Here is a 27,391-nt window from a genome sequence, read left to right on the forward strand (position 1 = left end):
GTGCTAGTGGCCACAGAGGAGCAGAGCATCCTGTCACAGTTTCAAGGCACAAAAGGGTGCTTATGATTCACTGAGCAGAACATTGGCCAGGAATCTACTAAATACACCTCTTGTCATACGAAAGAACCTTGGAAGAATGGGAAGCAAATAAATCCCCATTGAAGGCAGCTGCACAAATAATCTGAAGCTTGAACCATTTTCCCTTCATCATAGTTACAGAGCCCAACTTAAAATATTTTTTATCAATTAAAAGAAAAAGGCAGGAAAATGAGCAAACAATAAAAAATAAAAATAAAAAACCAAAACCTTAACATAGATACTTGATTTGGTGGCAGAGAAGAACAAAACAGAAATTCAGAAGACAATAAAGTGAATTTTGTTGAATCCAAGGCCTCCAAGAAAAAATTACTTGTTCTTAAGCCCCAAAATTATTTTAATAGAACAATTAAAATTAGTTAAAAAATAAAAGAGGGGGAAAATTGGAGAAAAGAAATGAGATTGATACGGGGATCCTGAAAAAAATCAACAGCTTTGTAAAAGAGGCAAAAAATTCTAAAGAAATTAAAACTTTAAGAAATAGAATAGGACAATTGGTAAATGAGGCACAAATATCTACTAAGAGAAGACCAATTTAACAATCAGCATTGGCCACATGGAAAATATATACAAAATGCACTGAAGAAATCCCATTTCTTAAAAGAAAAAAATGGCTGTAAAGAAAAAGAGGTACAAAAAATCTCACAGAAAAAGAAATCTTTAAAAAGTAGAATTGGTCAAATGGAGAAAAAATTACAAAATCTTACTTAAGAAAATCATGTCTTAAAAATTCAAATTAGGTAAATGGAAGCTAAGGACTCCATAACACATCAAGATATAACCAAATTGAAAAAAAACACATATGATGGGGGCCTTGCAGTCCCTGACCTAAAACTATATTACAAAGCAGCAGTCATCAAAACAATTTGGTACTGGCTAAGAAACAGAAAGGAAGATCAGTGGAATAGACTGGGGGAAAGCGACCTCAGCAAGACAGTATACGATAAACCCAAAGATCCCAGCTTTTGGGACAAAAATCCACTATTCGATAAAAACTGCTGGGAAAATTGGAAGACAGTGTGGGAGAGACTAGGAATAGATCAACACCTCACACCCTACACCAAGATAAATTCAAAATGGGTGAGTGACTTAAACATAAAGAAGGAAACCATAAGTAAATTGGGTAAACACAGAATAGTATACATGTCAGACCTTTGGGAGGGGAAAGGCTTTAAAACCAAGCAAGATATAGAAAGAATCACAAAATGTAAAATAAATAATTTTGACTACATCAAACTAAAAAGCTTTTGTACAAACAAAACCAATATAACTAAAATCAGAAGGGAAACAACAAATTGGGAAAAAATCTTCATAGAAACCTCTGACAAAGGTTTAATTACTCATATTTATAAAGAGCTAAATCAATTGTACAAAAAATCAAGCCATTCTCCAATTGATAAATGGGCAAGGGAAATGGATAGGCAGTTCTCAGATAAAGAAATCAAAACTATTAACAAGCACATGAAGAAGTGTTCTACATCTCTTATAATCAGAGAGATGCAAATCAAAACAACTCTGAGGTATCACCTCACACCTAGCAGATTGGCTAACATAACAGCAAAGGAAAGTAATGAATGCTGGAGGGGATGTGACAAAATAGGGACATTAATTCATTGCTGGTGGAGCTGTGAACTGATCCAACCATTCTGGAGGGCAATTTGGAACTATGCCCAAAGGGTGCTAAAAGAATATCTACCCTTTGACCCAGCCATAGCACTGCTGGGTCTGTAACCCAAAGAGATAATGGACACAAAGACTTGTACAAAAATATTCATAGCTGCGCTCTTTGTGGTGGCCCAAAACTGGAAAATGAGGGGATGCCCATCAATTGGGGAATGGCTGAACAAACTGTGGTATATGTTGGTGATGGAGTACTATTGTGCTAAAAGGAATAATAAAGTGGAGAAGTTCCATGGAGACTGGAACAACCTCCAGGAAGTGATGCAGAGCGAGAGGAGCAGAACCAGGAGAACATTGTACACAGAGACAAACACACTGTGGTATCATCGAACGTAATGGACTTCTCCATTGGTGGTGGTGTAATGTCCCTGAACAACTTGCAGGGACCCAGGAGAAAAAAACACCATTCTTAAGCAAAGGATAAACTATGGGAGTGGAAACACCGAGAAAAAGCAACTGCCTGAATACAGAGGTTGAGGGGACATGACAGAGGATAGACTCTAAATGAACACTCTAATGCAAATACTATCAACAAAGCAATGGGTTCAAATCAAGAAAACATCTAATGCCCAGTGGACTTACGCGTCGGCTATGGGGGGTTGGGGGGGGGAGGAAAAGAAAATGATCTATGTCTTTAACGAATAATGCTTGGAAATGATCAAATAAAATATATTTTAAAAAGAAAAAAAAGATATAACCAAATTAAAAGAATAAAACAATAATAGAAGAAATTGTGAAATATCTCAGAAAAACAACTGAGCTGAAAAATCAATCCAGCAAAGATAATCTGAAAATTATTAGATTAACTGAAATTTATGCTGGAATAAAACTTAGATATCATCTTTCAAAAATTATTGAGGAAAAATGTCCTGATATTCTCTAACCAGAGGATAAAATAGAAATTGAAAGAATCCACTAATCATCTCCCAAAAGAAATCCTAGAAGGATAACTCCCAGGAATATTGTAGCTAAATTTTCAGAATTCCCAGATAGAGAAAATATTGCAAGCCAAAATAAACAATTAAAATACTAGGGAAGCACAGTCGGAATAACACGAGATTTATGAGGTTCTGCATGAAAGGATCAGAGGACCTGGAATATGATATTATATTACAAAGGAGATAGAACTACAACCATGAATCATTTAGCAGCAAAAATTGAGCATAATCTTTCATAGAAAAATGAGTATTCAATAAAATAGAGGGCATTCAAACAATCCTCATGAAAATACCAGAGCTGAATGGGAAATTTGTCCAATACAAAACTCAAGAAATATATGAAATGAAATGATAAACAGGAGGAGTTCAAAAAAACCTGGAAAATTTTAAAAGAACTGAAACAGAATGAAGTAAGCAGAACAAGGAGAACATTGTAAACAGGAGGAATAGTTTTGAGTAACTTAGCTATTATCAGCAATAAAATGATCCAAAACACCCCCAATTGATTCATGATTAAAACCTGTCATCAGCTTCCAGAGAAAAAGCTGGTAGAGTCTGAATTGAGACTAAAGCAAACTTTTTAAAACTTTTGTTCATTTGTTGTTTTTATTATTTAAGCTTTCTTCCCAAAAATATTAATATGGAGAAAATGTTTACATGATTTCATATAAAAAATTTTTATGAGACTGCCTACCATCTCAGTGGGATTGGTAGGATGGAGAAGGAAAATAAGTAGAGAATTTCAGAGGCAAATTTGATTTTAAATTGTTGGAAATTGTTTTTATTGTAATTGGAATAATAAAATGAAATGAGGACTTAAAAAAGAGAAAAGCACTCATAATCATATTAGGGGTTTGGAAGTCTTCTGCTCCTTTATCATCAGAGCTGCTAAATCACATGAGATTCTGACTGTGACTCCATGACAGTTTAATCAGATCTTTATTGTTGGCTTGCAATATTTTATTATTGACCTGGAACTCTGGAATTTCACTATAAATTTCCTTAGAGATTTCATTTTTGGTTTTCTTTCAGGAGACAATTGATAGATTCTTTCAGGTGTTATATTATTCTTTGTATTTAAGATAATGGGGCAGCTTCATTTTAAATTTCATGAAATACAATAACTTTTTGTCATAGGATATTTTTAGATTTATATTACTTCAGAAATTATTGACATTATTTCTCCTTGATCTAATTTATAGATGAGTTCTATTTTTACTCAATTTTCTAAATCTATCAGATTTTCATTTATTGTTTCATTCTTTTTATTTGTTTTATTGTTTTTTGTTTCAGAATTATTCACTAGAACTGATTCAGTCCTAATTTTAAAAGAATGATTTTCTTCACTGAGCATTTGTATCTCCTTTTTCATTTGGCCAATTTTGTTTTTAAGTGACTCTATTTCTTCAGGGAGTACTTCTGTTACCATTTTGCCAAATTCTGTTTTGATTTTTTGTAAGTATTTTTAGTATAGTTGGGTCTCTTTTATCAAGCTATTAAAGTTCTTTTTATACTTTTCTTGCATTACTCCTATTTCTTTTCAAAAAATTTATTCTACTTTTCTTATATTCTGATTTAACTCTCATGAGAATTTTCATTTGACTTGTATCGAGTTTACTTTTTAAAGTTTATCTAGTAGGCCTCTATCGTTTGTTGATTTTTTTTTCTGAATGTGTTTCTTGATTTTCTCTGCCATGAGAATATATTTTAATTATAAGGTTCTTGTTTTTGTTGTTTGTTCATTTTTCCAGTCCTTTCTTGACTTTTAATGCTTTGTTAATGTTGAACTCTGTTTATGGGGTGTGGTGGAGGTACACTGAAGACAACTTCAATAATTTTCCCGTTGTTGTTTTTAGAAACTTTTTGTTAGTTCCAAAGTAATGTGATCCAGAGAGAATTATGGTTCCTAGTTTCCTAATCTTTCCTCTGCTCCTTTCTCTGGAATGACATTTCCTTCCTTATTACCAAACTCAATAATTCCTCTCAGGTCTCTTACTCCCATATGACTTTACCAACTATGACTGAGTTCTACTGTGAATAATTCTGAGACATCAAAAAACAATAAAACAAATAAAAAGAATGAAACAATAAATGAAAATCTGATAGATTTAGAAAATTGAGTAAAAAATAGAACTCATCTATAAATTAGATCAAGGAGAAATAATGTTAATAATTTCTGAAGTAACATAAATCTAAAAATATCCTATGACAAAAAGTTATCGTATTTCATAATCTTTATAACCAGTTGCTTAAACCCTTTACAATATCTCATTTGAGAACCCCCAAATTTATGCTGATCTTGTTACTGACTCTTCTGAGGTCCACATTTGGTTGTTCCATGTGTCTTTTAACAACTTCTACTCCATTGTCACAGTTTCTTGTGCTGGTCTCCTAAGTTTTCATGAGCTGTTAAAGAAATTCGTATCCTGGCCTCTTGATAACTTCAGCTCCAGAGTTAGTTTTGAAATATGAAAGGATTTGGATGGAAATTCTGGGAAAGTTCAACTGTAGTGTTTCTACTGTATCATCTTGCCTCCCAAGAAAAAGAATTATTCAACGTAATTACTTTACAATCCATTATTGTAATGTCCTCAAGATGTAGATTTTTATTAAAATTAAATGCACAAGTATAAATCAATTGAATATTTATATCTGGAACAACAAGAAGAAACAAAAGACACTATGCCATTATAGATTGAAACCTTGTCCTAAAGCCAGAGAGACCAAAGTTCCAGGTTTAACTCTGATAAAAAAAAATTGACTATGTAATCATTAGCAAATCTCTCAGCCCCTCATTGTTAGTGAAAGATAAAAAAATAAAAATATAATTGAGGGGATTGCAAGTGTAAATTGGATATACAGAAGGGGGAATAACACTGGTGGCATGTGCTTTATTAAGAAGGGAAATAATGAAGTGAAATTTAAAGAACAATGACATGAAAGAGGTAAAGAATATGATGGGGTAAGCTCATAGAAAAGACAAGAGAGAACTGGCTTGAAGTCACAGATGGTAGGGTTTAGTTTTGGCAACTAGAATAGATACATTTTCAGTGATAAAAAGAAAAGGGAAAGAAGAAAATTGTATATTTATGAAGTAGGGAAGGTAATTATTAATTTAAAAAATTCCTCAGTAAAATGTTACCTCCTGAGAAAGAAGGGATAAAAATGAGAAAGAGGACTAGGAGATTGCAAATTGGAATAGCTGTTCCAGGTTTCATACTAGGTAGCCAGCCTGAGAAATGCTAAGGAGTACAATTAGCACTATGATGGAGTTCAGAAGTGACAGTGTAAATCAGAAATGTATAATTATTCCTTCAGTAATGAAAAAAGGAGACGGAAATGGAATGAGAAGTAACCTAAACTCTAAAGGAGAACCAGAAATGTAGTAACTTATTTAGAGAATCAGCTTAACATGAACACCAGAAAAATGGGAGACACAGGTAAGAGATATGAGATGAACATTTTTTTAAATTTTAATTAAAATAATTTGGAAAGAGAAGAATGGAAGGAAAAATTAGAATAGTGAGGGAGATGTGGAGACATTTCTTAGCAGGCTATAAATGAGCATTATAAGAATGAAATTTGATAGATATGTAATGATTGTAAACAGGGAATTTGAGCCCCTTCTTGGCAGAAAATAACACTAAATCAGATATAGGGAAGAGAAAGGAGTAGTATATCTCTGACTATAGGATGAATGAATGACAAGACGATAAAGTGAATAAGTCAGGGGAAAAAAAGCCTTCAGTGCTATTCTCCTAATTTAAAGAGAACTTTAATAAATGGTGTTTTCTCTAATGCTTTAAGAAAAGTTCAAATGGAATGCTGATCAGTAACCTGATTAAAAGAATTCAAGTCAGCATATTAATATTTAATAAATGATAATGGAAAAATCAGAGAACAAATCCAATTTTCCTAATGTATTTGGGATCTTAAATTGAGGGTTCAAAATTATTTTCATCTTTCATAGTTTATAGAATCTATACTTTTACTTACATATTTTATCCTTTAATTTATTCATTTGAATTATTATTATATTTTAAATCTTCATCAAGGTTTGTTCTTTCTGTTACATATATATATAAATATAAATATATATATATATATATATATATATATATATATATATATATATATGTATATAGGTCTGGAGACTTCCTCAGCTGCATTGGATGGCCATGCTGCCCTTTGTGCTCCAACACTCCCTAAGCACTCCACAGTGCTTTGCTGTGTTTCCCTCTCAGCCTTTGAACCCACTGGTTTTCATGCCACTGGACCCAGGCTTCCAACGCTGAGAGAGTGGGACTGTCTCTGTGAATCAACTTTCCCACTTAAATCTCTTTCACGCACAAGTATCTTTGTGCACACTCATCTAGCTTAACCCCGTCCACCCTCTTCAAGACCTGCGGCGATGGGGGAGTGATGACTCAACAGGTGGAGGTGACCACTGGCAGTTGTAGTCACAATCCTGCATGTAGGCAGCCCAGGGACCAGTGGTCACTCAGCCCTGTGGGCAGCAGGGACATTCGGCAGCATCATGGGCGACTGAGGAGCCCTCTCTAGAACAGCACTGCTCACCTTAATCATGGGAGGGGACTATAAAAGGTGTCCCAAACATTACCTGCCCTACAAACACCCCGTCAGCACACTGTGGCTGGTGGGTCATCCCCTTTAAGTGGTCAAAATCAAAGAAAAAATACAAAGAAACTCCTGCTAGGAGCATGGAACATCAGGACATTACTTGATAGAGAGAATACCCCAAGACCTGAGAGAAGAACAGCTCTAATTGGTAAAGAACTGGTGCGATATAACATTGACATCGCAACCTTAAGTGAAACACGCTTACCAGAAGAGGGATCACTCAGCGAACCCACCATTGAATACACCTTCTTCTGGAAAGGTAGAGCCACAAGTGAAGACAGAATTCACGGTGTTGGCCTGGCTATCAAGACCAGTTTGCTCAAAGAGCTGCTAGACTTGCCTGTGGGCATCAGCAAGAGGCTCATGAAGATCCATTTGCCTCTCAGCAAAGACTGGTATGCCACAATCATCAGCGCATATGCCCCAACACTGACCAGCACAGAGGAGACCATCGAGCAGTTCTACTCTGACCTGAGTGTCATCCTGCACTCAGTGCCCACAAATGACAAGCTGATACTACTGGGAGACTTCAATGCCCACGTTGGCAAGGACAATGAAAGATGGAAAGGAGTGCTCGGCAAACATGGCGTGGACAAAATGAACAAAAATGGCCTACTGCTACTCAGCAAATGCTCAGGGTTTGAACTCACCATCACGAACACTATGTTCAGAAGGGTGAACAAATATAAAACAACGTGGATGCACCAAAGATCAAAACAGTGGCATCTCATTGACTACATCATTCTACACCAGCGAGTCATCCAGGATGTAAATATCACCAGAGCCATGAGAGGAGCTTAATGCTGGGCAGACCACCGATTGGTTAGAGCGACTCTTCAAATGCACATTGCACCTCGCCATCCAAAATGCTCCCAGACAGTTCGTGCATTTTACAACATGAGTTGTCTTAGAGATCCATCTTATTTGCAAACATTCCAGTCCTGCCTGGACAACAAGCTGTCTGCCAAGGGACCACTCACTGGAAGCTCAAGCGAGAAATGCAACCAGTTCAGAGCTGTAGTGAAGGAAACATCAAAGGCAGTCCTAGGCCCAAAACAATGCAACCACCTGGACTGGTTCGACGAGAACAACACTGCTATTGAAGACCTATTGAGCAAGAAGAACAAAGCCTTTATGGAGTGGCAAAATAACCCAAACTCTGCTCCTAAAAAGAACAGATTCAAGTCTCTCCAAGCCACGGCACAGTGTGAGATCAGGAAGATGCAAGCCCAATGGTTGGAAAAAAAGGCAGAAGAAATCCAGCGGTTTGCTGATACAAAAATCTACAAACAATTTTTCAGTGCCCTCAAGACTGTCTATGGGCCATTAAAACCCACCACCACTCCCTTGCTGTCCTCTGTGGTGACACTCTCATAAAATATAAAAAAAGGCATCAGCAACAAGGTGGAAAGAAAACTTCAGACAGCTTTTCAACCGACCCTCTTCAGTCGACAAAAGGGCCCTTGACCAGATCCCCCAAAACCGCTCCATTGAACAACTTGATGTCCCTCCTTCAATAGAGGAAGTCCAAAAAGCCATTAAACAAATGAGTGCAGGCAAGGCACCCGGTAAAGACAGGATCCCAACCGAGGTGTACAAGGCCTTAAATGGAAAGGCACTCCAGGCTTTCCACATAGTGCTGACCAGCATATGGGAAGAGGAGGACATGCCCCCAGAACTCCGAGATGCCTCCATCATAGCCCTATACAAGAACAAAGGCTCACAAGCAGCCTGTGACAACTACAGAGGCATCTCACTACTCTCCACTGCTGGAAAGATCCTCACCCTTGTTATACTCAACAGACTCCTATTATCTGCTTCGGAGGAGAACCTGCCTGAATCACAATGTGGCTCCCGATCAGATAGCAGCACCATCAACATGGTCTTCACAGTGAGGCAAATGCAGGAAAAATGCCTTGAGCAGAACCTGAGTCTCAACATTGTCTTCATAGACCTGACAAAGGTGTTTGACACAGTGAACAGGGATGCATTGTGGGTGATCCTCAGCAAGCTCAGTTGCCGAGCAAAATTCATCAAATTGATCCAGCTCTTTCATGTCGACATAACATGGGAAGTCCTATCTGGTGGAGAGACTTCTGATAGCTTCAACATCTCCAATGGCATAAAACAAGGCTGTGTCCTCGCTCCAGTACTATTCAACCTATTTTTCACCCAAGTATTATGACATGCTGTGATGGATCTAGACCTGGCGAGTGTACATCAAATACCGACTAGATGGCTCACTATTTGACCTTCGCCACCTGACTGCAAAAACAAAGACAACAGAGAGACTCATCCTGGAAGCACTCTTTGCATATGACTGTGCTCTCATGGCCCACCAAGAAAATCATCTCCAAAACATTGTGGACAGGTTCTCCACCGTAACAAAACTGTTTGACCTGACTATCAGCCTCAGCAAAACAGAGATGCTGTTCCAACCTGCATCAGGGAGGCCAACTAACATCCATGTATTACAATTGACAGCATGCAGCTTTCTAACGTCAACACTTTCAAGTACCTGGGCAGCACCATCACCAACAACGGGTCCCTAGACCACGAGATTAATGCCAGGATACAAAAGGCCAGCCAGGCACTCGGGCAGCTGCGCTGCAAAGTCCTCCAACACAGAGGTGTAAGCACTGCGACAAAGCTCAAAGTGTACAACGCAGTGGTCCTCAGCTCACTCCTGTATGGTTGTGAGACATGGACACTGTACCGGAAGCATATGAAACAGCTGGAGGAATTCCACCAATGCTTCCTCAGGTCAATCATAAGGATCTGATGGCAGAACCGAATCACCAATCAGGAAGTCCTCGACAGAGCCAACTCCACCAAGACAGGTATTCTATGGTGAACTGTCAGCTGGACTCAGGAAACAAGGCTGACAAAAGAAAAGATTCAAGGATCAGCTAAAGACCAATTTGAAGTTGGCTGGCATTACACCAAAGCAACTAGAACTTGCTGCCTCTGACAGATGCAGCTGGCGAACCCACATTCACCATGCCGCCACCACCTTTGAAGATGAGCGACGTCGACATCTTGCCGCTGCGCGTGAACACCGACACCAGCCCACAACCGCACCTCCCATAACAACTGGCATCCCATGCCCCATGTGCCACAAACTTTGTGCCTCAGCCTTTGGACTCCAAAGCCACATGAGGGTACACCGTAGATGAAACTGCACAAAGACAATAGTCATTCTCGATTACCAAGAGACTACCACTATATATATATATATATATATATATATGTATATATATGTATATATATACATATATATATATATATATATATAGAGAGAGAGAGAGAGAGAGAGAGAGAGAGAGAGATTTTCTAGCAGTTTAGCAGTTGCTTTAATAAATTTAATGAAAGGAGGAAAAATATCATTTTTGATATTTATTGGTGATATTGATATTGGTGACAATTGTGAATTCATAACCTTTTATATTTGGTCTATTTTACCATATTTCATGCTTTACTGGCCTAGCCTTTGATAAGTTGAAGTGCATATATGCCTGAATGAAGTGTTAGTGAGGTTTAAGTGAATGCATTTTAAGATAACAATTATAAAGTAACTCAAAATGGAAATAAAAGATCACTCAAAGTCATAAATGATAAGGGCAAAGCAAAGGTTCATGGGAAGCATTTAAACATAGTAGAAATATAAAGGATACCCAAGATTGGTGACAACATAGAAATGGAATATTTCTTTAAAATGAAAAAAAAACTGGGCTGACTGGTTGTTGCCTGTAGTCTACACATCTTCACCTTCAACTTTTGCAAGCATCTGGGGAGTATTTGATATCAGGACACATTAGCTATGTAGATCAGCTCCATTGGCCTAACCCAGAATACCAGAAGAGCATAGAAGAAATCTCTACAGGGCAAAAAGGCTCAAACTCACAGAGCCAGTAAATAACCAAAGAAGCAAGTGTACAACCCACCAGCAAGGTGGGATGTGATATCGAAATCACTTTGAAAGACTGATATATATTAATATAAAGTCGCCAAGAATTCAGCTATGTAATTCCTAATTGTAAACTCAAGTCAGCAGTCAACCTTTTATGGAGTTTTTAATTAAAAACAGGAGGAAGAAAGGTATGAGAGAGAGAGAGAGAGAGAGAGAGAGAGAGAGAGAGAGAGAGAGAGAGAGAGAGAGAGAGAGAGAGAGAGAGAAAGGGGAGAGAAGGGAATAGGGCTTAAATACCCCCTTTGTTTAGGCTGGGCCAAAGGCCCAAGCCCTTAGATAGCTGAGGCAAAGAAAAGAGATCAGTCCCTATCACTCACTTGACCAAAATGGAGAAACAGTCTCAGGGGCCTCCACCTCCAACCTTCTTCAGAGCAAGACCTCCTCTCAGACTTCTCCAGGAGCTCTCCATCCAGGACCTTTCTCCTCTCAGACTCCTTCAGAGCAAAATCTCTCAGAGCAAAACCTCTCAGAGCAAAACCTCCTCTGGTCCTCAGACCCCACTATCTTTAAGGAAACCATCTAAGTTCCCTCCCCTCAGTTCTCACATCTACCAATCACTGTCCATGTCTCCCCTGTGCCAATGGTGACTCTAACTTAACCCAGGACCGCACAGAGGTCTGCCCCTTTGCACATGTCTGTTGAAGGTCATATTCTCAAATAATTAAATCTTGATCTTTGCTGCAGCCCTTCATAAATCCTTTTACTCTGAGTAGGGTGGAGATTGTATTTCCAAGACCTGGTTCTGTCATTCCAAGTATCTCTATTGTATCAATTCTAAAATCAATCATGACGACTTCCGGGTAATCATGGCTGCAATCTAGACGCCACACGCTTCCTCTCCCAGGCACCGAACGAAATAGACTACATCAAAGGACCATAAAAATCACCTTTGGAGGAACAGAAGGACACTCCAGTACTCCCCAGTACTCCCCAGAGGAGAAGGTACGTGGAGTTTGAACATTTCCACACTATAATAAGAAGGAAGAAAAGCTTTCACAGAAACGTGAACTGAGCCACCTTTCCCCCCCCCCCACCTCTCCCACCAAACCAGAGTGAGCTACCTGAGCACTCACTGGGACAGCAAGTGAGTGGGGAATGTGTCTGTCTGGGGGGGGGGACTCCAGGATCCTTGGAATCTGGCGACTGCCAGGAAAAAACATCTCAGGGCGGTTTCATGGGAGAACCCAGCGCTGAGCATGGGGGTTCATGGAGCTGTACTTGGGGGGGCTGCGCTGAACATCTCCACGGAGCTAAACACCAAGGGTGGACCACGCGCTGATTATCTGGGTGGAGCTGAACACCTGGTCAGTGTCGCTGTGATCAGGGGCCCAGCACTCTAAGAAACCTTGGAGACTGGGAAGAACTAGTCTGAGGCAACCTAAATTCACAGAAAACCAACCCATATCACCCAGACCCCAGACCAAAAAGGAAAGGGGAATAAAAACCACCAAAGGTATGGCTCACATGGCCCAAAATCAAGCCTCCAGGAAGAAAGGGAAAAAGGTGACTATTGAAAACTTTTATGGTGGGAGTACCCAAGGAAAAGAAGAGAATGAGGAGGAAATCCAAAAAAAAATCAGAACATGCCTTCCAAAATGGTAACTATCAACAAGCTCTGGAAGATCTCAAACTGGAGCTTACCCAAAAGATGGAAACCTGGAAAGAAAAATGGGAGAAAGAGATCAGCAGTCTGACAGATAAGACTGCTCAATTGGAAAAAGAGCTCGAAGCATCCAATAGAAGGGCAGACAAAGCTGAAAAGCAAAACCAGTCCCTAAAGACCAGAATTAAGCAACTCTAAGAAAGTGAGATCATAAAACAGCAAGAATCAATAAAGCAAACCCCAAAAATTAATGAATTAGAAGAAAACATAAAATATCTCACTGAGAAGGTCACCAATCTGGAAAACAGAGGGAGAAGAGAAAACCTCCAAATTATCGTTCTCCCAGAAAAACCAGAGATAAACAATAAACTCGATATTATTCTACAGGAGATTATAAAAGAAAAATGCCCCCATGTTCTGGAGCAAGGGGGCAAAATAGAAATAGAAAGGGTTTATAGAAAACCTTCTATACTAAATCCCCAAAAGACAATCCCTAGGAATGTAATTGCCAAATTCAAGAGCTCAAGAAAAGGAGAAAATCCTACAAGAAGCCAAGAAGAGGAGCTTCAGATATAAGGAGGCTCCCATAAGGATCACACACAACTTCGTGGCTAACACACTAAGAGACCGCAAAGCATGGAACATGATATTTAGAAAGGCAAGAGAGCTGGGTCTCCAACCAAGAATCAATTACCCAACCAAACTGACTATATACTTCCAGGGGAAAGTATGGGAAATAGAAGATTTCCAAGCATTTGCTAAGAAAAGACCAGGGCTCTGTGGAAAGTTCGATATCCAAGCACAGAAATCAAGAGAAACATGAAAAGGTAAATATGAAAGAAAGGGAAAAGGAGATAAATCTTATCTTTTTCTTTCAGTCAAACTCTTGTCTATAAGGACTACATTTACATCAAATTATATATATTAATATGTGGGGAAAATGTTTTGTGTTACTCTCAAAAATTGTAGCATCATGAGAGTAGTTAGAAGAAACATGCATAGGGAAAGATTGGGGCATTAAGAAGATTTGGGGAAAGTAGGGGCAAAGAAAGGAAAAGGGAGGGGGGAACCATCGATAATACTAAGATTTACTTGAAGAAATGTGGGGGAGTTAATAGAATAATCTTTCCCATATAAAGATACACATGGGAAGGGGAGGGGAAGAACTCTCATATGAGAAGGAGAGGAAGAGAGCTTGAAGTGGAATTACTTAAACCTTACTCTCAGTGAAATTAAATCTGAGAGGGAAGAATATCTAGATCCAGTGGGATCCTGAATTCTATCTTATCTATTAGGACAAGAAAGAAAGGAAAATTAAGGCAGAGGAGCATAAAAAGGGAGGAAAGAGGAGGGGGAAGGGGAAGGGAGCACAAAAAGTGAGGGGATAGAAAGGGAAGCATCTCAAGGGAGGGGACTAGGGGGACTGACCTAAAGCAAATCACTGGTTCAAAAGGAGATAGCTAAAGAAGAAAGATCAGAACTAGGGGAAGGTATCAAAATGCCAGCGAATCCACAAATGATAATCATAACTTTGAACGTGAATGGGATGAACTCACTGATAAAACATAGACAAATAGCAGATTGGATTAGAACCCAAAACCCTACCATTTGTTGTCTTCAAGAAACACATATGAGGCGGGTTGACACTCACAAGGTTAGAATTAGAGGTTGGAGTAAGACTTTTTGGACCTCAACTGATAGAAAGAAGGCAGGAGTTGCAATCATGATATCTGACAAAGCAAAAGCACAAATAGACCTGATCAAAAGGGATAGGGAAGGTAAATATATTCTGTTAAAAGGGAGTATAGACAATGAGGAAATATCACTAATCAACATGTATGCACCGAATGGTATAACATCCAAATTATTCTGTTAAAAGGGAGTATAGACAATGAGGAAATATCACTAATCAACATGTATGCACCGAATGGTATAACATCAAATTATTCTGTTAAAAGGGAGTATAGACAATGAGGAAATATCACTAATCAACATGTATGCACCGAATGGTATAACATCCAAATTTTTAATACAGAAACTAGGAGAATTGAAGTAGGATATAGACAGTAAAACCATATTAGTGGGAGACTTGAACGAACCACTATCAAATTTGGATGAATCAAACCAACAAATAAACAAGAAAGAGGTAAAAGAGGTGAATGAAATTTTAGAAAAATTAGAGTTAATAGACATATGGAGAAAAATAAATAGGGACAAAAAGGAATACACCTTCTTTTCAGCACCACATGGCACATTCACAAAAATAGATAATACACTAGGTCACAGTAACGTGTCACTCAAATGCAGAAAGGCAGAAATAAATGCAGCCTTTTCAGATCACAAGGCAATAAAAATATCGAACAGTAAGGGTACATGGAGAGCCAAATCAAAAATTAATTGGAAATTAAATAATATGAAACTCCAAAATCAGATAGTTAGAGAAGAAATCATAGAAATAATTAATTTTGTTGAAGAAAATGCCAATGGAGAGACATCCTTTCAAACCTTATGGGATGCAGCCAAGGCAGTACTAAGAGGAAAATTCATATCCCTGAGTGCATATATTAACAAATTAGGGGGGACAGAGATCAAGGAATTGGAAATGCAAATTAAAAAACTTGAGAATGAACAAATTAAAAAGCCCCAGAAGAAAACCAAACTAGAGATCCTAAAAATTAAGGGAGAAATTAATAAAATTGAAAGTGACAGAACTATTGAGCTAATAAATAGGACTAGAAGCTGGTACTTTGAAAAAACAGACAAAATAGACAAAGTACTGGTTAAACTAATTAAAAAAAGGAAAGAAGAAAGGTAAATTAACAGCATCAAGGATGAAAAGGGGGATCTCACCTCCAATGAAGAGGAAATTAAGGCAATCATTAAAAACTACTTTGCCCAACTATATGGCAATAAATATACCAACCTAGGTGATATGGATGAATATTTACAAAAATACAAATTGCCTAGACTAACAGAAGAAGAAATAGATTTCTTAAATAATCCCATATCAGAAAAAGAAATCCAACAGACCATCAAAGTATTTCCTAAGAAAAAATCCCCAGGGCCTGATGGATTGACCAGTGAATTCTATCAAACATTCAAAGAACAGCTAACTCCAATACTATACAAACTATTTGACATAATAAGCAAAGAGGGAGTTCTACCAAACTCCTTTTATAACGCAAACATGGTACTAATTCCAAAACCAGGCAGGCCAAAAACAGAGAAAGAAAATTATAGACCAATCTCCCTAATGAATATAGATGCAAAAATCTTAAATAGGATACTAGCAAAAAGACTCCAGCAAGTGATCAGAAGGGTCATCCACCATGATCAAGTAGGATTTATACCAGGGATGCAGGGCTGGTTCAACATTAGGAAAACTATCCACATAATTGACCACATCAACAAGCAAACCAACAAGAACCACATGATTATCTCAATAGATGCAGGAAAAGCCCGTGATAAAATACAACACCTATTCCTACTAAAAACACTAGAAATCATAGGAATAGAAGGGTTGTTCCTAAAAATAATAAACAGTATATATCTAAAACCATCAACTTATATCATCTGCAATGGGGATAAACTAAATTCATTCCCATTAAGATCAGGAGTGAAACCAGGATGCCCATTATCACCTCTATTATTTGACATTGTATTAGAAACACTAGCAGTAGCAATTAGAGAAGAAAAAGAAATTGAAGGCATCAAAATAGGCAAGGAGGAGACCAAGTTATCACTCTTTGCGGATGACATGATGGTCTACTTAAAGAATCCTAGAGATTCAACCAAAAAGCTAATCGAAATAATCAACAACTTTAGCAAAGTTGCAGGATACAAAATAAACCCACATAAATCATCAGCATTTATATATAATTCCAACACAGCTCAGCAGCAAGAACTAGAAAGAGAAATCCCATTGAAAATTACCTTAGACAAAATAAAATACCTAGGAATCTATCTCCCGAGACAAACACAGGATCTATATGAACACAACTACAAAACACTTTCCACACAACTAAAAGTAGACTTGAACAATTGGAAGAACATTAACTGCTCATGGGTAGGATGAACCAATATAATAAAAATGACCATCCTACCCAAACTCATCTATCTATTTAGTGCCATACCCGTGGAACTTCCAAAAATTTTTTTTTACTGATTTAGAAAAAACTATAACAAAGTTCATTTGGAAGAACAAAGGATCAAAGATATCCAGGGAAATAATGAAAAAAATTACAAAGGAAGGGGGACTTGCAGTCCCAGATCTCAGAGTGGTCAGTGGTCATCAAAACAGTTTGGTACTGGCTAAGAGAAAGAAAGGAGGATCAGTGGAATAGACTGGGGGCAAGCAACCTCAGCAAGACAGTCTACGACAAACCCAAAGATGCCAGCTTTTGGGATAAAAATCCACTATTTCATAAAAACTGCTGGGAAAAATTGGAGGACAGTGTGGGAAAGATTAGGTTTAGCTCAACACCTCACACCCTACACCAAGATAAATTCAAAATGGGTGAATGACTTGAACATAAAGAAGGAAACTATAAGAAAATTAGGCGAACACAGAATAGTATACATGTCAGACCTTTGGAAAGGGAAAGACTTCAAAACCAAGCAAAAATTAGAAAGAGTTACAAAATGCAAAATAAATAATCTGGAATACATCAAATTAAAAAGTTTTTGTAGAAACAAAACCAATGTAACCAAAATCAGAAGAGTAGCAACAAATTGGGAAACAATCTTCATAAAAACCTCTGACAAAGGTTTAATTACTCAAATTTACAAAGAACTAAATCAATTGTACAAAAAATCAAGCCATTCTCCAATTGACAAATGGGCAAAGTACATGAACAGGCAGTTCTCACCCAAAGAAATCAAAACTATTAATAAGCACCTGAAAAAGTGCTCTACATCTCTTATAATCAGAGAGTTGCAAATCAAAACAACTCTGAGGTATCACCTCACACCTAGCAGATTGGCTAACATGATAACAAAGGAAAGTAATGAATGCTGGAGGGGATGTGGCAAAGTGGGGACACTAATTCATTGCTGGTGGAGTTGTGAATTGATCCAGCCATTCTGGAGGGCAATTTGGAACTATGCCCAAAGGGTGATAAAAGACTGTCTGCCCTTTGATCCAGCCATAGCACTGCTGGGTTTTTACCCCAAAGAGATAATAAGGAAAAAGACTTGTACAAGAATATTCATAGCTGTGCTCTTTGTGGTGGCCAAAATTGGAAAACAAGGGGATGCCCATCAATTGGGGAATGGCTGAACAATCTGTGGTATATGTTGGTGATGGAATACTATTGTGCTCAAAGGAATAATAAAGTACAGTAATTCCATGGAGACTGGAACAACCTCCAGGAAGTGATGCAGAGCGAAAGGAGCAGAACCAGGAAAACATTGTACACAGAGACTGATACACTGTGGTACAATCGAAGGTAATGGACTTCTCCATTAGTGTCAATGCAATGACCCTGAACAATCTGCAGGAATCTAAAAAATACTATCCACAAGCAGAGCATAAACTGTGGGAGTAAAACCACCGATGAAAAGCAACTGCTTGACTACAGGGGTTGAGGGAATATGACTGAGGAGAGACTCTAAATGAACACTCTAATGCAAATACCAACAACAGGGAAATGAGTTTGAGTCAAGAACACATGTGATAATCAGTGGAATCATGCGTCGGCTATGGGAGAGGGAAAGGTGGTGGAAGAGGGGGAGGGGAGGAAAAGAAAATGATCTTTGTTTCCAGTGAATAATGTTTGGAAATGACCAAATAAAATAATGTTTAAAATTAAAAAATAAAATAAAAAATAAAAAATCAATCAATCAATCATGACTTAAAGAACTTCCTGTTCTATGCTTAAGCATAGGTCAAAGCCTTTCCATTGTTTAGCAAAAGGTTTCTGTCCTAAAGTAGTCTTAAGTAGGGAGGAGAAGGACCCTCCCATGCCAAGGGTTTTCACATTCCAATAGAGTTCTTACTATAAGTAGGAAATTTTTCAAGTATGAAATTTTCCAATGGGGAAATTTCCAACATTTATAAGTCTAAGAAATTTTAAGGTTTACAGGGAAAAGGGGAAAAATATATATGAGTAAACAACAGAGGCGGGGAAAAGAAAGTATGAATGAAAGCATCTATTCAGAAAAGAACAAAGAGAAGATGGAACAGAGGACTACCAAGGAACATTAATCAAAACCTCAAAAATACCAGTGAATTGGACTCAGGCTCTTGATGAGCTCCAAAAAGAATTCATAAAATACACAAGACAGGTTGAAGAAAATTGAGAAATGAAATTAGAAAACAAAATAGGCCATCTGGAAACAAAGGCATATGAACTAAAACAAGAAAATTGTGTCATGAAAGTCTGAATTCAAGAGCTTGAAAATGAGGCAAAAAATTAAAGACAGAGATAATGATTTATGAAGAAAAAAGATCAAAATTAAAAGGAAGATCAAAAAACATGTATGAAATTCAGACTTTAAAATTTGAATAGGAATTGGAATAAACAGCTATGATAATGATAACAATTTTTAAGAGTTACATACCAAGTCATTTGACCTTATTGAAGCCCTTAAGTTTTTCCTCTTTCTTGTATATCTCTTTATGATTCTCTTGTATTTTATATTTGGGCCTCTATTTTTCTGTTTAAATTTGTTTGTTTCTTAAGGAATGCTTGGAAGTATTTTATTTTATTAAATGTCCCTACTTTTTCCTAAAAGAGTATAATCATTCTTGCTGAGTAGTTCATTCTAAGTTGTAGACTCATTTTCCTTACCTTCTGCAATATCATATTCTAAGCCTTTTGATCCTTCAATGTTGAGGCTGCCTGGTCCTGTGTGATCCTGACTGGGGCTCCTTGATGTCTAAATTGTTTCTTTCTAGCTGCTTATTATATTTTCTCCTTGATCTGGGAGCTCTTGAATTTGGCTATAACAATCCTGGGAGTTGTCATTTGGGAATTTAATGGAGGAGGTGATCTGTGGATTCTTTCAATCTCTATTTTACCTTCTCATTTAAGGATATCAGTGTAGTTCTCTTGAATAAATGCCTGTAGTTTGATGCCCAGACTTTCCTTTTTTGTCATTGTCTTCAGATAGTCTAATAATTCATAAATTGTCTTTTCTGGATTCGTCAGTTGTTTTTTAGATAGGGTGTTTCAGATTTTCTTATACTTTTTTATTCTTTTGATTTTGTTTTATACATTCCTGATGTCTTGCAGTTTCCTTCATGGAGACATTGACACACAGCCTCTATGCTGCATCCCAGATTGAGAGTGCCAGCTGACAGTTCCCTAACTGCCTTAGAATGCTGACCCAGATAGCTCTATGGAATCTTGGTTTGAAGGCTGTCAGTTAGCCTTGCACAATTCCCTTGCTACAATTGTTAAAGCAAAAGAAACACCAAAAATCCAAAAGAAAAATATGGATTAGGCATAGATTCTGGAGGAGCTCAAAAAAGCCCTTAAAAACAAATTAAGAGAAGCAGAGGAAGAGTGGGAAAGAGAAATAAAATGATTCATGGAGAAATGACAATGAAGTAAGAAGAAACGGGCCAATTGAAAAAGGAGAAGGAAAAACTGATAGAGGAAAATCAGGTCTTAAAATCAAAATTGACGATATAGAAACTAATAATTTCATGAGAAATCAAGAAAGAATAAAGCAGAATAAAAGGAATGAAAAAACAGAAGACAAGATGAAATCTTATTGAAAAAATCAACTGACATAGAAAATAGATCTAGGAGAAGAAATTTGAGAATTACTTAACTACCTGAAAGCCATAATCAAATAAAAAACTTAGCTATCATATTCCAAGATATTATCAAAGATAACTGGCTACTGAGTTTTGAATAAGAAAATAAAACTGAAATTGAAAGAATCCATAGGATACATCCAGAAATAATTCCTCAAATTAAACTTTCAGGAATATAATAGCTAAAGCCAAGAGCCACAAAGCCAAGGAGAAAATACTTCAAACAGCCAGAAAGAAACCATTCAAATACCATGGAGCTACCATCAGGATCACACAAGACCCAGTGGCTACAACAGTAAAGGATTGAAAGGCATGGATGAAAGGCATTATATTCAGGAAGGCAAAAGATTTGGGTTTACAACCTAGAATTACCTATCCAGAAAAACTGAGTATTTTCTTTCAGGGGAAAAAATGGACATTCCATATAATAGAAAAATTTCCAAGCATTGTTAAAGAATAAACCAGACAAAAAAATTGAAGGCCAAACAAGAAACCCAAGAAAAACCCAAAAAAGATATATAAGAAAGATAAAATTTAAGATACTCATTAAGTTAAAAATATTTATATGTCTATATGGAAAGAGGATTTCTGTAATTCACAGAAATTACTCTTAGTTGTAGAGAAGATAGAAGGAATTTACTCAGAAAGAGAGTGGTGAGGTAAATTGATTATGATGATATGATGTATATGATTATATATGATTACATGATATGTATTTAAATGTGATGATATGAAATGATATGTATATGTGATTTGATATGTATGCAAATGAATTTTCTTTTAATAAATCAAGAAGTGAAAGAAAGGGTTACACTGAGAGAAAAGAGAAAGGAGAGATAGAATGGGGTAAATTATATAACATAAAAAGGCATGAAAATCATTATAAAGAGGGGAGGAAATGAGTGGTGATGGGCAATGCTTAAATTTTACTTTCATCATAACTGGCTCAGAGAGGGAATATCAAGGATGCTATGTGGAATATCAATTCTTTTTCTTACCCTACGGAGAAGTAGAAGGAGAATAAGAAGGAGGTAATTGGGGGAGGAGGATGTGGGAGTGAGGTGACAAAAGGCAACATACTTGTGTGGAGGAACAATGTGAAAGGGAATAGAGCAGGATCTAAAGGGGATAATATGATGGAGGGCAATATACCGTTAGTAATCATAATGTTAAATGTGAATGGGATAAACTCACTCATAAAATGCAAGTGGATAACAAAGTGGATTAAAAACCATAATGCTATTATATGTTGTTATAGGGATATGTGATTTAAGGTTTTTGTCTTAAATGATTACTTTATTACAAAAATGAATATTATGGAAATAGGTATAAATGATAACATTTGTATAACCCAGATGAAGTGCGTATTAGATCCAGGTGGGGGGAGGGAAGAGAGGAAGGAAAGAAAACTAAATATGTATACATGGAAAAATATTTTTAAATTTTTTAATTAAAAATAAATGAATAAAATTATTCTAGACTGTGTACATTATTTGGGAATCTATTTGCCAAGAAAAACACAGGAATTATATGAACACAACTACAAAACACTTTTTACACAATTAAAACTAGATCTAAATAACTGGAAAAACATTAATGGCTTATGGGTAGGATGAGCTTACATAATAATAACGACAATAATATCTCTAATTTGCAGATTCAGTGACATACCTATTAAACTAAGAAACTCTTTTAGAGAATCAGAAAAATACTATAACAAACTTCATCTTGAAACACAAAAGATCATGAATATCAAGGGAAATAGTGAAAAAAAAGTAAAGGATGTTGGCCTACAAGTGCAAGATCTTAAACTGTACCATAGAGCAGTGGTCCTCAAAACAATATGTTTGTGGGTAAGAAACAGAAGGTTGGATCAATGGAATAGACTAGGGGTAAATGACAGCAACAAGATTGTGTTCAATAAATCCAAAGATCCAAGCATTTGGAACAAGAACTTAGTGTGTGGGGAAAACTACTGGGAAATTGGAAAACAGTATGGGAAAAATTAGGTTCATATCAACATCTCACACTTTATACCAAAATCAATTAAAAATGGATAAATGACTTAAATATAGAGTGATAACATTAATAAATTAGGCAAAGAGTAGTATACCTTTCAGAACTATGGGAAAGGAAGGAATTTAAGATTAAGCAGGTGATAGAGAACATTACAAAATATAAAATTAATGATTTTGATTTTATTAAATTGAAAACTTATTGTTCAAATAAAACCAATGCAACCAAAATTAAAAAGGAAGCAACAAACTGGGCAAAACTTTTATAACAAAACTCTCTGACAAAGGTTTAATTTCCCAAATATATAAGGAGATCAGAAAATTTGCAAAAAAAAATTAAATAACAAAGTCATTCCCCAATTGATTCCCCAAATTATTCCCAAAGAATACAAATAGGCAACTTTCAGATAAAGAAATCAAAAGTATTAATTATCACATGAAAAATATTCTAAATCTCTCTGATTAGAGGAATGTAAATCAAAACAACTGTGAGTTAGCACCTCATAAATAGTTGACTGTTCACATCAATTTTATTGTTTGACTGAATATTTAATTGATTGCCAGGGTTTAAATTCCTAAGTCCCAAAAATGGATTACTAAAGTAAAATGGAATTTATGGTAGTTTATTTTTACAATAGAGGGAAGATATTAATGAAGAATGAAAAGGGGAGAAAGAGAGAGAGCTCAGGCTTCCCCTGAGCCAGGTAGAAATTCTAAGGCCCCAACCAGGGGAAAAGAGTCTCAAGACCTCACACCTCCAGAAAGGGCAAGGAAGAAAATCAGTCTTTACACTAACCACATGTCAGTTCTATGAGCAGATTCTTTTATCAGCCTCAACTACAGCAGGCTCCACTCCAAGTGTGTCTCTTTCAAACTCCACGTGTCCCTCTTCACCCCAAATCTCTCTTCACTCCAAGTGACTCTCGTCAAGTTCAAGTGTCTCTGTGTTTGTCCCTGTTTCCACTTTTAGAAACCTTTTCCTCTTGAGTCACTTCCCCTAAATTTTTACGTCTACCAATCACAGCTGACACTCTACTCCAGGACTGCCCATTCTTTCACATGTGAGTCACAGACCTCCTACTCAATGTAAGAAATGGGTGTTCACACCTTTTTGTAGTTAAAATCCAAAATGGGTAGATCCCCATACTTAACTTTAAGTACTGTGCTTTACACTTTGGGGATTAAAATCTAAAAATTGACAGGGGAATTACAATTTAATCTTCACAATCAAGGAAGAGCTAAGTGCCTTCATTGTTATAATCAGTAGAGAGCCAAATCCAATCTTCACAGCCAATATGATAGCAAAGGTGAATAATAAATATTGGAGGGGATGTGACAAATTTTGGTTACTAATTCATTGCCAGTGGTGTTGTGAATTGATAAAACTATTCTGAAACCCAATTTGGAATTTAAGCCCTAAGTGGCTTTAAAAGACTGCATGCCATTTGATCCAGTCATAACACTGCTGGATTTGTACCCAAAAAATATACTAATGAAAAATGTTTCTACAAAAATATTTATAGCTACTCTTTTTTTATAGCATCAAAAAATTGGAAAATGAAGAGAGGTCCCTTGTTTGGGAAATGGCTGAACAAATTGTGGTATCTGGTGGTCATGGAATACTATTGTATTGTAATGAAAGAACTGAACTAGAAATTCCTCCAATAATTGATGAGCAGAACCAGGACAACATTATACATAGAAACTAAAACATTGTGGTACAATCAAATTTAACAAACTTTTCTATTAGTAGCAATGCAATGATCCAGGACAATCCCAATGACATACGAGAAAAAATACTATCCACATCCAGAAAAAGAACAGTGGAAGCTGAAAAGCAGAAGAAATATATAAGATTAATCATATGGCTCAATGCGTATACAATTGGTGATTTTACTTTAAAAGAACACACTATTACAAATATGAATAACATGGAAATAGGTTTTGAACAATGATACATGTATAATTCAGTGGAATTGCTTGTCATCTTCAAGAGGTGGGAGGGCAGAAGGGAGGTAAAGAACATAAATCTTTTAACTATAGAAAAATATTCTGAATACATAAATAAATCAATTTTTAAACGAAAGAAATGAATATGATAAACACAAAGATCCCAGTTTTGGGGACAAAAACCCACTTTTTGATAAAAACTGCTGGAAAAATTGGAAGACAGTATGGGAGAGATCAGGTTTGGATCAACATCTCACACCTTCCACCAAGATAAACTCAGAATGGGTGAATGACCTGAATATAAAGAAGGAAACTATGAGCAAATTAGGCAAACACAGAATAGTATCCTTGTCAGATCTTTGGGAAAGAAAAGACTTTAAAACCAAGAAAGAGCTAGAAAAAATCACAAAAATGTAAAATAAATAATTTTGATTATATCAAATTAAAAGGTTTTGTACAAACAAAACTAATGCATGCAAAATTAGAAGGGAAGCAACAAATTGGGAAACAAGCTTCATTACTAAAATGTCTGACAAAGCTCTAATTACTCAAATTTATAAAGAGCTAAATCAGTTGTACACAAAAATCAAACTATTCTCCAATTGAAAAATGGGTAAGGGATATGAATAGGCAATTTTCAGTTAATGAAATCAAAACTATTAATAAGCACATGAAAAAGTGCTCTAAATCTCTTATAATCAGAGAGATGCAAATGAAAACAACTCTGAGATATCACCTCACACCCAGCAGATTGGCTAACATGACAGCAAAGGAATGTAATGAATGTTGGAGTGGATGTGGCAAAGTTAGGATATTAGTGCATTGTTGGTGGAATTGTGAATTCATCCAAACATTCTGGAGAGAAATTTGGAGCTATGCCCAAAGGGCGCTAAAAGACTCTCTGCCCTTTGATCCAGCCATAGCACTGCTGCATTTGTACCCCAAAGAGATAATAAGGAAAAAGACACGTACAAAAATTCATAGCTGCATTCTTTGGGTGGCAAAAAATTGGAAAACAAGGGGATGCCCTTCAATTGGGTGATGGCTGAACAAATTGTGGTATATGTTGGTGATGGAATACTATTGTGCTTAAAGGAATAATAAAGTAGAGGAATTCCATGGGGACTGGACCTCCAGGAATTGATGCAGAGTGAGAGGAACAGAACCAGGAAAACATATACAGAAACTGATACACTGTGGTACAATCGAATGTAATGGACTTCTCCATTAGTGGCAATGCAATGACCCTGAACAACTTGGAGGAACCTATGAGAAAAACCACTATCCACATCCAGAGGAAGCATTGTGGGATTAAAAACACCAAAGAAAAACAATTACTTGAATACATGGGTTGAAGTCATATCATTGGGGATGTAGACTCTAAATGAACATCCTAGTGTAAACAACAATATGGAAATGGGTTCTGATCAAGGACACATGTAATACCCAATGAAATTGCATATTAGCTGTGGGAAGAGTGGGAGGAGGAGAAGGAGGGAAATAATGTGATTATTGTAACCAAGGAATAATGTTCTAAAATGACTAAATAAACTTATTCAAATGGAAAAAAATAAAGAAATGAATGATACTATAACTATGTCTCCTTGATCTTTTTTTTTTACCTTTTCAACTTATACATGGTCTTCTCCAGAAAGTCTCTCATCATAAATTTATTTTACTCACTCTATTTTTAGCATGTTGAGTATTTACACTAAAGATCAAGGCAATAGACCAACCCTACCCATTATTAATTAATGGTATATAAATTAAGTTGGACAATGAATACTACTTTAAAATTCTTATCAACACTTACTGGCACTAGATAGTTTTGAGGATAGAAAGCCAGTCCTATTGATGAAATATTCTGGGTTCAAATCTGACCTCAGACAAATATTAGCTCTGTGAACCCAAACAAAAAATTATCCCCACTTGTCTAGCCCTTACTTTCTTCTACCTTTGATCAGATACTAAGTATCAATTCTAAAGCAAATGAGTTAAAAAAATAACACTGATTGAAAGTATCTCATCCCCTTCCAAACCTTTTCTCCTCTCCACTTACCACTTACATCTAGTCTTTCCTAGAGATCTCAATATATATTTCCCTTTCATATTCTCCTCTTAGAACCTTTGATCTTCTTCAAGTCATTTGTTCTTCCAGTCTTTAAAAAAGAAACAAACAAAAATGAAATAAGAAAAATATCCTCAATATTTCTTGTTCATAGGGGTTCCTCAATACGCCACAACTCTTATTCTGTTAGCAAACTTCTTTTCTGTTTTCTGTACAGGTTGTCTGTACCTGGTACCTATGCTTTCTATCAGTATAGATCCCATTATCTCGTTAAATACTTCAAATATGACTGCAAGCTTTACCAATATGTTGAAATTAAGATCACTCGGGACCAAAGTGAGGCACTTGAGTTGTTAAGGGCCAGACAAAAGAGAGGTTGGCAGTGTGCAGGAATAGTATATGTGTAACATTTTGAATCAGGAGACCTTAAATATAATATTGAATAAGCAATTTTGCACCTAGCATAGTGACTTATGCTAATATCATACTACCCCATTAGTAAAAAGTGAGAAAATGAAATCTGTCTATAAAAAAATGGGGGCAATTTGTATGTATTCCCAAGAGGACAGAGAGGAAAACAAACTCCACTCTAAACCTGCCTTGATGACTCAAAATGACAGTAGATCATGTCAGGGGTTAAAATTTGTGAACTTATCTGGGGAGGG

This window comes from Monodelphis domestica, chromosome 3 (assembly GCF_027887165.1).
Source record: "Monodelphis domestica isolate mMonDom1 chromosome 3, mMonDom1.pri, whole genome shotgun sequence".
Taxonomy (NCBI): domain Eukaryota; kingdom Metazoa; phylum Chordata; class Mammalia; order Didelphimorphia; family Didelphidae; genus Monodelphis; species Monodelphis domestica.